General features: G+C 30.8%; 1 protein-coding gene and 1 non-coding gene across 2 annotated transcripts in view; one reads left to right on the top strand and one right to left on the bottom strand.

Moving 5' to 3' along the window:
• LOC119604491 (formin-J) overlaps positions 1–14,505 on the top strand; it is a 68,921-nt gene that overhangs the window by 9,947 nt on the left and 44,469 nt on the right.
• On the bottom strand, positions 8,334–8,415 carry Trnal-aag. Its single transcript has one exon. It is a non-coding gene; the product is annotated as a tRNA-Leu (tRNA).

Genomic DNA, 14,505 nt, shown 5'->3' with positions numbered 1-14,505 from the left:
ATCATTACTGGCTTAAAAATATGAGTTATGAAATACGGTTATGAAATTCGCTCCGAATTTCATGCGGAATGTGTCGGTAATTCATTCTACCCCCCATACAAGCCCCCTTTATAAAATTAAATTAACGTTAATTACTGGCATAAAAATTCGAGTAGGGCGATGATATTTAATGTAAACAAGTTTTATATGAATCAAAATCGGTCTACAAAAACAGTTATGAGGATAGGTCAACAATTGACCATACCCCATATGAGTTCCTCTTTAGAAAATTTTATGAAGAAAATTCAGATAATTGGAAGTACAGCGATTAAAATCGACATAAAAAAAGTTTATACTTAGGAACATAATTCTTCATTCCGAATTTAATGAGGACTCATTTAAAACTGACCCTAGCCCCTATAAAAGGTTCCCTTCAGGAAAGAGTTTTGGTTATTGAAATACGAGTTTTCCTTATTTAAAATAAGAGTATAGCGCTGAAATTTTGCATAAACAAGTTCTATACAAACGAAATCTATGAACAAAATTTTATGAGTATCGGTTCATAATTAACGCATATAAAGGTCCTCTTCAGAAAATTACTCATACGTGAGCGTAAAAATTTAAATAAAATATTTGGTTTTTAAAAATTAATATTTTGTTAGTTCAAAAGAGCTCGGTCCATAATTGACTTAAGCCATATTCCAAATATCACCCTGATGTTTATAGGGGAGCATTCCTTTTATGGCATACAGTTTGATGGTGGGTATATGAGATTCGGCACAGCCGAATATAACACTCTTACTTGCACTGTTGCCAACTTTTTTCCCAAAAATATCGCTAAAGTCGACTGAAAAATAGCTAGAAAATAGCTAAATTCAAGACATTTTGAAAAATTTAGCGATAAATCGTCAAAATAATATTTATTATATGATTCTGAAAACAAATAGCTAAAAAAACTAGCTAAATTTTTCAGATTTTTTATATTATTCTAAAAAGTCAGCGATTTATCGCTAAAATCTATATACATACGTAGGAATGGGATAGTGATACAAACACATCTTATAACAAACACATAAGAGAATCTTTTTTTATGTTAAATATTTTCACTTTTGGTTAGGAAAAATGTCAAGTTGAGGTTAATTTCGATATGCGACCCTATACAGATTGCTTTAGAAATGTTGTAAAGATAAATTGAATTTCGAAATGCTGGCCTTTATGGATCGATCCTTTATTTTCAGCATAAGAGTATTATTTATTTTTCCATTACAATACAATTACAAATTATATTCTTACCTAATTTACCGAGCAGGGTGACGATAACCATACGACCGTTGTAGTGTAGCAGACCAGGATCTCTGCTGGAAATCGAACCCACAACCCTCAGACTGACAGCTAGCACACTACCAGCTAGCCTACCGGGGCACCCAAGATTATTATTATACACTCCTTTTGTGGGAAGTTTATCTGCAATATCGATATGCGGCCCTATTCGCCTTAGAAATGTTGTAAATTTTTAGGACTTTATGGATCGATCCTTTCGTCACTTATTTCCAATGTTCACTAATTTTTAGAATTATGGTAAATTTTATTATCATATCACTCATTTACTAAAAGACTAGAATAATTAAATATTCGTTTTTTAATTGAGTACAACAAAATATACCCCTTTTAAAGTTTTTCGTATAACTTTACCTGTACGCACAAATATTTGCTCCTAATTATGTTCTTCAGAACATTCAAAATAAGTATAATACACACAGCTAAAACTCAAATAATTTACATTGAATGCATATTTTTATATACATACATATATGTAAATCGTCATTCGTAGCAACTTTTAAGCGATATTATCAAAATATAAATGAATAAAAAATGCCTTAAAATCTAAAGAAAAATCGCTAGATTTCCCGCTAATAGCTAAATCATATTTTTCCCCGCAAAATGGGATTAAAAATCGCTAGATTTGACGAGAAAATAGCTAAATTGGCAACAGTGCTTACTTGTTAATTTTCATACTGCTCTACGTTGGCCATGAAGCAGTAACTTTAGCTTTTATTACATTTGAAAAAAGGCACATTAAGTTGGGTTTCCAATGATGGTCAATTTATGATAATCGATGAAAAAGGTTATGAGTTGTGCTAAGTTTTATAAAAATATAGCATATTTCTTCCATACAAAAACGTTCATGTTTCTGGTTTTCTTTGTAACAAGTTTAAAAAATGTTTATAAACATTTTTATACAAAAATTAATTTGTATGGAAAAACCCAAAAATTCGAGAAACATGCTATTAGAAAAATTGGCATAAATCATCCAGTTTTTCGTAGATTTTTATGAAATAACAAGTTTTAGAAACCTTCCTTTATGTGATTCTTCAGGAAAGTAATAAAAGATGAACTCACTGCCTCATGGTCAAAGTAGAGCATGATGAAAATGAAATTTTTTTTTTAAAAAGTGTGAGTTTTTTTACTTAAACGACCGTAACTCAGACATTTGACCATAAATTTTGGATTTCTTTTTTTGGATTAAAAGACACTTGTATCATTAAAAAAAATATCGGATTTGAAAATCGGGTGAAAACTACTAAACTTATGATTTTTCAAATTTAAAACTTCAAAAATGGCTCTTTTTCGCATCTTTTGCTCTTAAAAAGTAAGTTAACGAAGTGAAAAAAACGAAGGGGAAAACTAAAAATATATTCGTACTCTATGGACTATAACGAAATAGAATTGGTATATGAGAACGCCTGCATTTTATTTTTCTTCACTTTTGTATCACAGTGTTATTTATAACAATAAGATATCAAAATATGTATGGGGGTCCGTGAAATTAAATAAATTCCTCAAGGGGTCCGCGAAGTAAAAAACGGTGGGAACCGCTGGACTAGACTATAGTCCAGACTATAGACTAGACTATAGTCCAGACTATAGACTAGACTATAGTCCAGACTATAGACTAGACTATAGTCCAGACTATAGACTAGACTATAGTCCAGACTATAGACTAGACTATAGTGACTATAGACTAGACTATAGTCCAGAATATAGACTAGACTATAGTCCCGACTATAGACTAGGTTATAGTTTACACTATAGGCTAGATAATAGTCCAGACTACAGACTAGATTATAGTCCAGACTATAGACTAGACTATAGTCCAGACTATAGACTAGAATATAGTCCAGACTATAGACTAGAATATAGTCCAGACTATAGACTAGACTATAGTCCAGACTATAGACTAGACTATAGTCCAGACTATAGACTAGACTATAGTCCAGACTATAGACTAGACTATAGACTAGACTATAGACTAGACTATAGACTAGACTATAGACTAGACTATAGACTAGACTATAGACTAGACTATAGACTAGACTATAGACTAGACTATAGTCCAGACTATAGACTAGACTATAGTCCAGACTATAGACTAGACTATAGTCCAGACTATAGACTAGACTATAGTCCAGACTATAGTCCAGACTATAGTCCAGACTATAGTCCAGACTATAGTCCAGACTATAGACTAGACTATAGTCCAGACTATAGACTAGACTATAGTCCAGACTATAGACTAGACTATAGTCCAGACTATAGACTAGACTATAGTCCAGACTATAGACTAGACTATAGTCCAGACTATAGACTAGACTATAGACTAGACTATAGACTAGACTATAGACTAGACTATAGACTAGACTATAGACTAGACTATAGTCCAGACTATAGACTAGACTATAGTCCAGACTATAGACTAGACTATAGTCCAGACTATAGACTAGACTATAGTCCAGACTATAGACTAGACTATAGTCCAGACTATAGACTAGACTATAGTCCAGACTATAGACTAGACTATAGTCCAGACTATAGACTAGACTATAGTCCAGACTATAGACTAGACTATAGTCCAGACTATAGACTAGACTATAGTCCAGACTATAGACTAGACTATAGTCCAGACTATAGACTAGACTATAGTCCAGACTATAGACTAGACTATAGTCCAGACTATAGACTAGACTATAGTCCAGACTATAGACTAGACCATAGTCCAGACTATAGACTAGACTGTAGTCCAGACTATAGACTAGACTATAGTCCAGACTATAGACTAGACTATAGTCCAGACTATAGACTAGACTATAGTCCAGACTATAGACTAGACTATAGTCCAGACTATAGACTAGACTATAGTCTAGACTATAGATTAGACTATAGCCCAGACTATAGACTAGACTATAGTCTAGACTATAGATTAGACTATAGCCCAGACTATAGACTAGACTATAGTCAGGACTATAGACTAGACTATAGTCCAGACTATAGACTAGACTATAGTCCAGACTATAGACTAGACTATAGTCCAGACTATGGACTAGACTATAGTCCAGACTATAGACTAGACTATAGTCCAGACTATAGACTAGACTATAGTCCAGACTATGGACTAGACTATGGTCCAGACTATGGACTAGACTATGGTCCAGACTATAGACTAGACTATAGTCCAGACTATAGACTAGACTATAGTCCAGACTATAGACTAGACTATAGTCCAGACTATAGACTAGACTATAGTCCAGACTATGGACTAGACTATAGTCCAGACTATGGACTAGACTATAGTCCAGACTATGGACTAGACTATAGTCCAGAATATGGACTACACTATAGTCCAGAATATGGACTACACTATAGTCCAGAATATTTACTACAATATAGTCCAGACTATAGACTACACTATGGTCTAGACTATACACACTACTATAGTCTAGTCTATAGTCTGGACTAGTCTATAGTCTGGACTATAATCTAGTCTACAGTCTGAACTATAGTCTAGTCTTTAGTCTGGACTATAGTCTATAGTCTGGACTATAGTCTAGTCTATAGTCTGGACTATAATCTAGTCTACAGTCTGGACTATAGTCTAGTCTATAGTCTGTACTGGATGTTGCTAAATTTTAACTTTTGTTGTTTTTTTTTTTTTGCAAAATTGTTGTTAAAATTAAACCTCGTTTTGTTTATTTTTTTTGCAGCTAACCTTAGTTTCTAAATTTGTTTTGGGTTCAAGAATCTCTTTTTGCTTAGCAAGCCTTAGACTGGCCTTATATGACATTTATTTTAAGGTTATAATGAGTTTTTTTTTCAAATCCTAATTAATTTAATAAAAATTAATTATTCAATAATAAATATTACTTGTCATATGAATTGTTAGTTATGTGAGTTAAAACTGTGTTGTTACAAGTACAAATGATATTGTAGGTTTTACTTTTCAAGACTGCATTTTAATAATGATTTTTAATTATTATTTTTTGGATTTCTTATGAAGACAACACGAACTACCAAAAATTTTGTAGAGTGTTTTCAGTTGTTTTTGTTTTTTTTTCAGTTTTCTGTGTGTGAATGTCTAATGTTTTATTGAATTTCCTGTTTGAGTTAAAAAATTAATTTAAACAAAATTTTTTTTTTAAATTTAATGTTCATTCAGTACTTGGAAAAACAAAATGCATTTCCTTTTTACTTGAAACTAAGACCGCAACTAAGTGGAGAAAAAGACAAAATAGATTTCCGTCTGATAATATTGAAATTTTTGAATGTAATAATTAGTCCCAACAACAACATTAAAGTAAAAGATAAGAAATATTGTTTAATATTTATGTTAATTAAAAATTTGGTTTAAAATTCAAAATTTTTTATCAAAATTTTAATATTTTATTAAATTATCATTTCACTAAATAATTATGACCTTAAAATATTGACCCCAAGTAATTTGCATTTTAATCAAATAAATAAAACAAAAACTAAAATTTAGATTTAATTTCACTTTTTTTCCATTCCCCACACATTTGCTATCAAAGAAATGAAAAAAAAAACCCAAAGAAATCAAGTCATTAAAAGATGACATCAGTCATTTAAAGTCTCAAAAACAAAGAATTTGCAATCAAATATTATAAAACAAAAACAAATATTAAACATCATTTTTCTTTAAAACGTGGGCTGCATAATAAATAAACCAATAAAATTATAAAAAAAAACATTATTGATAATTTGAAAATATTAGCTCCCCACCACAAAAAAAAAACTCACATCGAAATAGTTACACCAATAAGCTTTTTTTATTTGTGTCAAAAATATTGTCCAAATTTGTGTTTTTTTTACATAAAATTGTCACGTCTTTACTCTATAGTATATGACGTGTTTAAATTATTAATCATGTAAAATTAAACCCCGAAAAAAAAAACTAAAATTAAAATGTGGCACTTGTTAAAAAAGGAATATATAACTATGGTTTTAATTAACATTTAACCCAATTACAGCAATTATGGTCAATAATTTATAAGATCTACAAACACAAAGCGAAAAAACACCCAAAATTTAAAAACAGTTATCGAAGATTCTGTTTACGTCAGTTCTAGTTTAGTTCTAGTTCTGTTCTAGTTCTGTTCTAGTTCTGTTCTAGTTCTGTTCTAGTTCTGTTCTAGTTCTGTTCTAGTTCGTTCTAGTTCTGTTCTAGTTCTGTTCTAGTTCTGTTCTAGTTCTGTTCTAGTTCTGTTCTAGTTCTGTTCTAGTTCTGTTCTAGTTCTGTTCTAGTTCTGTTCTAGTTCTGTTCTAGTTCTGTTCTAGTTCTGTTCTAGTTCTGTTCTAGTTCTGTTCTAGTTCTGTTCTAGTTCTGTTCTAGTTCTGTTCTAGTTCTGTTCTAGTTCTGTTCTAGTTCTGTTCTAGTTCTGTTCTAGTTCTGTTCTAGTTCTGTTCTAGTTCTGTTCTAGTTCTGTTCTAGTTCTGTTCTAGTTCTGTTCTAGTTCTGTTCTAGTTCTGTTCTAGTTCTGTTCTAGTTCTGTTCTAGTTCTGTTCTAGTTCTGTTCTAGTTCTGTTCTAGTTCTGTTCTAGTTCTGTTCTAGTTCTGTTCTAGTTCTGTTCTAGTTCTGTTCTAGTTCTGTTCTAGTTCTGTTCTAGTTCTGTTCTAGTTCTGTTCTAGTTCTGTTCTAGTTCTGTTTCTAGTTCTGTTCTAGTTCTGTTCTAGTTCTGTTCTAGTTCTGTTCTAGTTCTGTTCTAGTTCTGTTCTAGTTCTGTTCTAGTTCTGTTCTAGTTCTGTTCTAGTTCTGTTCTAGTTCTGTTTCTAGTTCTGTTCTAGTCTGTTCTAGTTCTGTTCTAGTTCTGTTCTAGTTCTGTTCTAGTTCTGTTCTAGTTCTGTTCTAGTTCTGTTCTAGTTCTGTTCTAGTTCTGTTCTAGTTCTGTTCTAGTTCTGTTCTAGTTCTGTTCTAGTTCTGTTCTAGTTCTGTTCTAGTTCTGTTCTAGTTCTGTTCTAGTTCTGTTCTAGTTCTGTTCTAGTTCTGTTCTAGTTCTGTTCTAGTTCTGTTCTAGTTCTGTTCTAGTTCTGTTCTAGTTCTGTTCTAGTTCTGTTCTAGTTCTGTTCTAGTTCTGTTCTAGTTCTGTTCTAGTTCTGTTCTATGTTCTTTCTGTTCTAGTTCTGTTCTAGTTCTGTTCTAGTTCTGTTCTAGTTCTGTTCTAGTTCTGTTCTAGTTCTGTTCTAGTTCTGTTCTAGTTCTGTTCTAGTTCTGTTCTAGTTCTGTTCTAGTTCTGTTCTAGTTCTGTTCTAGTTCTGTTCTAGTTCTGTTCTAGTTCGGTCCTAGTTCTGTTCTAGTTCTATTTTTATTAAAAACATAAATCTTCAATAAAAAATTCTTCAAATTTAGCAAAACACATTTAAAAATCTAAATGTAAACAAATCAAAACTCATTATAAAGTTTCATATATATATTTTGAAAAAATCAATTTAGATTAATGTCAGTCAAGTCATATCAAAGTCAAGGTTACAATCACTTAAGAAAAAAAAAGATTTATTTACTGGCTTTAAAAAAGTTGAAACAAAACTGCGTTACAAAAATGATTTGTTTCATTTTATAGCTTTCTGCATAAATCTTTTACAAAATCCCTGCAATAATTCTTTATAAGGTGTTTATTTACATACATACATACATACGAAAGACAAAGTGTTCGTATACAAAACAAAACACACATACGAAATATTATTATTTAAATTTAGTCTGGCAGCCAGCCAGTTGTATTTAAAGTTTTTGAAATTTGCCGCGCATGCTCTATTTCTATCAAGATAAATTTAATTATTATTATTAAATACAATATTTATTAAAACAATATTAAACGAAATGTGCAGCTAAGTTAATTTTACAAAGAAACTGCGCAGTTTTGAAACAATCAACATTACAATCATTTAAAAAAATAACTCGAAAAAGGCGTTTTATAGACCATAATTTATAGAAAAATCAATGATAAAGTAAAAAAAAGAAAAAGTATTTTTAAATATAGAATTAAAATGAAAAAAAAAATCATCTTGGCAGCGGTGGGATTTGAACCCACGCCTCCGAGGAGACTGGTGCCTTAAACCAGCGCCTTAGACCGCTCGGCCACGCTACCTCTACTGTGATTGTCAACATATGCACTATTTGTCTGTGGACATTGAACAAATGCATTTACTTTTGTGTTGGTGTACTATGGTGATTATTTTTAGAAACTCACCTCTATGGTTAAATTAGACACTTTTTTGTTTTTCCCAGCAAACAATAAAGTGTGAATCGGAATTATTGAGAAAATAATGAATTGTCAATATTGAGACGGTTTGAGAAATGAAATAGAACTAGAATTGAATTAGAAACGAACTAGAACAGAACTAGAACAGAACTAGGACAGAACTAGAACAGAACTAGAACAGAACTAGAACAGAACTAGAACAGAACTAGAACAGAACTAGAACAGAACTAGAACAGAACTAGAACAGAACTAGAACAGAACTAGAACAGAACTAGAACAGAACTAGAACAGAACTAGAACAGAACTAGAACAGAACTAGAACAGAACTAGAACAGAACTAAAACAGAACTAGAACAGAACAGAACTAGAACAGAACTAGAACAGAACAGAACTAGAACAGAACTAGAACAGAACTAGAACAGAACTAGAACAGAACTAGAACAGAACTAGAACAGAACTAGAACAGAACTAGAACAGAACTAGAACAGAACTAGCACAGAACTAGAACTGAACTAGAACTGAACTAGAACTGAACTAGAACTGAACTAGAACTGAACTAGAACTGAACTAGAACTGAACTAGAACTGAACTAGAACTGAACTAGAACTGAACTAGAACTGAACTAGAACTGAACTAGAACTGGACTAGAACTGGACTAGAACTGAACTAGAACTGAACTAGAACTGAACTAGAACTGAACTAGAACTGAACTAGAACTGAACTAGAACTGAACTAGAACTGAACTAGAACTGAACTAGAACTGAACTAGAACTGAACTAGAACTGAACTAGAACTGAACTAGAACTGAACTAGAACTGAACTCGAACTGAACTAGAACTGTTGCAATTCCAAGACTTTTTCCAAAATAGACGTTTTTGCTTGGATGTTTTGATGATTCTTTAACAGATGTTATTCCCTTATTAAACGTTTCCACCACTTTGATGCAGTATGAAAATACCAATTGGGTTATTGAAAATGTTGCTGTTACTTAGCAGACATTATTCTAACCTACCTCTGTTATTAAACACTTGCCTATGGCAATGCTGTTGCTTTAACATAAAGTTGAATTTTTAACAGAAGGTTAATTTCTTACTTAACATAAATAACACAGTGTTGGCATTTAACATAAAAACAAGTACTATTAACATAAAAGATTTATTTTGGGCAACAATTAGAAATGTTTTATAAAGAAATAGATTAATTTCCCATAAAATACATTTGTAAATGATAAAGATATTCCCATAAAGATTTGTTTTTGACAATTGTTAAGGTGTTGAGAGCTGCTTGGGAAATTGTAAGCAAATTTTAAAAGTTTTTCTTTATTTAAGAAAAAATTGCCTTTAATAAAATTATAAACTAAATAAAAAGAGTATTATTATGTAAATTTGGGGCATAACAAAAGTTATCTACTTACCTTGACAATTAAAGATAGTGTTTAAGGTTTTTTTGTAATGAAATGAAGGGAAATCTCTAGAAAAAACCTAAAAATTTAACAAACTTTTATCTTTATAAAAACAAATAGAAATTTTATTAAAAACTTGGGTGTTAGGAAAAAGCCTACACAATTGTTGTTATTTTTAAAGTCTTTCCCCCTGGTGTTAATGAACCATAAAAATTAAGGGCTCTTCTGCTACAATTTGTTAGTGTGTTTGTTTGTCCAATCTGGAAATTTTGGGAATCAATGTGCTGCCAATAAATTATTGATAAAATTATAGAAACTTCTTTTTCTTTTGGCGGCATTTCTTGTTAATTATAAACAGCGCAACTAAAATGTTTTAATTTAGTTTTAATTTGGTACTTTTTCTTTTGAAAATTTTATAGTAAAAGTACTTTTTAATTTCTTTTTATTATTAGGCATAAACAGTTTGTTTAAAAATTTGTTTAAAAATAACTTAATGAATGTGTTTAGCAATAATTTCATTCTATTTTTGTAATATTTTAGTTTATTTTCTCCAAACATTTCAAAAGTGCAATAACAACAAAGAGTTTTTAATGGAGGCACAGCTAAGAAATTACTCTACTATAGGCAAGAGATCCACTACCCAATTTTCACTCTTAATCTCTTCTATAGAAGAATATATCAAACGATATCTTCAACTCTTCTAGAATGATATCTTCAACTATTCTATAGAAAAAGATATCGATCGATATCTGGTTCTATTCTATAGAATAGATATCGATCGATATCTGGTTCTATTCTATAGAATAGATATCGATCGATATCTGGTTCTATTCTATAGAATAGATATCGATCGATATCTGCTTCTATTCTATAGAATAGATATCGATCGATATCTGGTTCTATTCTATAGAATAGATATCGATCGATATCTGGTTCTATTCTATAGAATAGATATCGATCGATATCTGGTTCTATTCTATAGAATAGATATCGATCGATATCTGGTTCTATTCTATAGAATAGATATCGATCGATATCTGGTTCTATTCTAGAATAGATATCGATCGATATCTGGTTCTATTCTATAGAATAGATATCGATCGATATCTGGTTCTATTCTATAGAATAGATATCGATCGATATCTGGTTCTATTCTATAGAATAGATATCGATCGATATCTGGTTCTATTCTATAGAATAGATATCGATCGATATCTGGTTCTATTCTATAGAATAGATATCGATCGATATCTGGTTCTATTCTATAGAATAGATATCGATCGATATCTGGTTCTATTCTATAGAATAGATATCGATCGATATCTGGTTCTATTCTATAGAATAGATATCGATCGATATCTGGTTCTATTCTATAGAATAGATATCGATCGATATCTGGTTCTATTCTATAGAATAGATATCGATCGATATCTGGTTCTATTCTATAGAATAGATATCGATCGATATCTGGTTCTATTCTATAGAATAGATATCGATCGATATCTGGTTCTATTCTATAGAATAGATATCGATCGATATCTGGTTCTATTCTATAGAATAGATATCGATCGATATCTGGTTCTATTCTATAGAATAGATATCGATCGATATCTGGTTCTATTCTATAGAATAGATATCGATCGATATCTGGTTCTATTCTATAGAATAGATATCGATCGATATCTGGTTCTATTCTATAGAATAGATATCGATCGATATCTGGTTCTATTCTATAGAATAGATATCGATCGATATCTGGTTCTATTCTATAGAATAGATATCGATCGATATCTGGTTCTATTCTATAGAATAGATATCGATCGATATCTGGTTCTATTCTATAGAATAGATATCGATCGATATCTGGTTCTATTCTATAGAATAGATATCGATCGATATCTGGTTCTATTCTATAGAATAGATATCGATCGATATCTGGTTCTATTCTATGGAATAGATATCGATCGATATCTGGTTCTATTCTATAGAATAGATATCGATCGATATATCTGGTTCTATTCTATAGAATAGATATCGATCGATATCTGGTTCTATTCTATAGAATAGATATCGATCGATATATCTGGTTCTATTCTATAGAATAGATATCGATCGATATATCTGGTTCTATTCTATAGAATAGATATCGATCGATATATCTGGTTCTATTCTATAGAATAGATATCGATCGATATATCTGGTTCTATTCTATAGAATAGATATCGATCGATATATCTGGTTCTATTCTATAGAATAGATATCGATCGATATATCTGGTTCTATTCTATAGAATAGATATCGATCGATATATCTGGTTCTATTCTATAGAATAGATATCGATCGATATATCTGGTTCTATTCTATAGAATAGATATCGATCGATATATCTGGTTCTATTCTATAGAATAGATATCGATCGATATATCTGGTTCTATTCTATAGAATAGATATCGATCGATATCTGGTTCTATTCTATAGAATAGATATCGATCGATATCTGGTTCTATTCTATAGAATAGATATCGATCGATATCTGGTTCTATTCTATAGAATAGATATCGATCGATATCTGGTTCTATTCTATAGAATAGATATCGATGGATATCTTGTCCTATTCCGTAGATCTTTTTATAAAAGACTTGAAAAATTCGCCAACAACCTAATTTTCAATCATTCTAGTTTCCATTCTATTTTCCTACTTGCTCGAAGTGGTGCAACAATTTCATTGTTATGTTCATTTAATCGCATTTGTTATCATTAGTTTTGTGTTTATTTTAAAGTTTTCAGTTTGTGTTTTTCTATTTCCCATTTAGCATTTAAATTTGAACTCTCAAACTGCGAAAAAATAGTGTTGAAAATTTAGTTTTTCTTCTCTATATTTAAAAAATACAAAAATAGATATTTGAAATACACTTTTTTTGAAATGGGGAGTTTTGTCTTAATGATTACAGAAAAACATTCTAACAGGTGCTTGACTTTAATTAACTTTTTAAAATATTTTATTAAAATCATCTTTACTTTTGTTAAAATATTAATCTAAAATATTTTTTTATCCCTTTCCTCATTGTCTGAGTATTTTGCAATATTATTTTCAATTAGTTTCTAGAGTTTACAAACAATTGAAATACATTAAAAGAAAAATCAATTTATCTCAATAATGCTTCAGTTTAAACTGACATCAAGTAGCAATGAAACAAAGAAATTGAAGACCCGACAAGACAAATTGTTACAGGTCAGTGATGACCACTAATATTTGCTACAGTGGGCATATATATTTGCACAGAAATTAAGGCAATATTTCTTTTAAATAAAAGATATCCATCGATGTCTATTCTAGATATCGATCGATAACTATTCTAAGGAATCCATCCAGCTATCGATCAATAACTATTCTAAAGAACAGATCCAGCTATCGATCGATAAGTATTCTAAAGAATAGATCCAGATATTGATCGTTAGCCATTCTATAGAATAGATCCAGATATCGATCGATATCTAATCTATAGAATAGATCCAGATATCGATCGATATCTAATCTATAGAATAGATCCAGATATCGATCGTTAGCTATTCTATAGAATAAATCCAGATATCGATCGTTAGCTATTCTATAGAATAAATCCAGATATCGATCGATAGCTATTCTATAGAATAGATCCAGATATCGATCGATAGCTATTCTATAGAATAGATCCAGATATCGATCGATATCTATTCTATAGAATAGATCCAGATATCGATCGTTAGCTATTCTATAGAGTAGATCCAGATATCGATCGATATCTATTCTATAGAATAGATCCAGATATCGATCGATATCTATTCTATAGAATAGATCCAGATATCGATCGATATCTATTCTATAGAATAGATCCAGATATCGATCGATATCTATTCTATAGAATAGATCCAGATATCGATCGATATCTATTCTATAGAATAGATCCAGATATCGATCGATATCTATTCTATAGAATAGATCCAGATATCGATCGATATCTATTCTATAGAATAGATCCAGATATCGATCGATATCTATTCTATAGAATAGATCCAGATATCGATCGATATCTATTCTATAGAATAGATCCAGATATCGATCGATATCTATTCTATAGAATAGATCCAGATATCGATCGATATCTATTCTATAGAATAGATCCAGATATCGATCGATATCTATTCTATAGAATAGATCCAGATATCGATCGATATCTATTCTATAGAATAGATCCAGATATCGATCGATATCTATTCTATAGAATAGATCCAGATATCGATCGATATCTATTCTATAGAATAGATCCAGGTATCGATCGATATCTATTCTATAGAATAGATCCAGATATCGATCGATATCTATTCTATAGAATAGATCCAGATATCGATCGATATCTATTCTATAGAATAGATCCAGATATCGATCGATATCTATTCTATAGAATAGATCCAGATATCGATCGATATCTATTCTATAGAATAGATCCAGATATCGATCGATATCTATTCTATAGAATAGATCCAGATATCGATCGATATCTATTCTATAGAATAGATCCAGATATCGATCGATA

This window comes from Lucilia sericata, unplaced genomic scaffold, assembly GCF_015586225.1.
Source record: "Lucilia sericata isolate MDLA Ls3-8-SP2 unplaced genomic scaffold, ASM1558622v1 Contig000398F_arrow, whole genome shotgun sequence".
Classification (NCBI taxonomy): Eukaryota; Metazoa; Arthropoda; class Insecta; order Diptera; family Calliphoridae; genus Lucilia; species Lucilia sericata.
The sequence above is the reverse complement of the archived record's forward strand: the minus strand, read 5'-3'. Positions and strand labels throughout refer to the sequence as shown.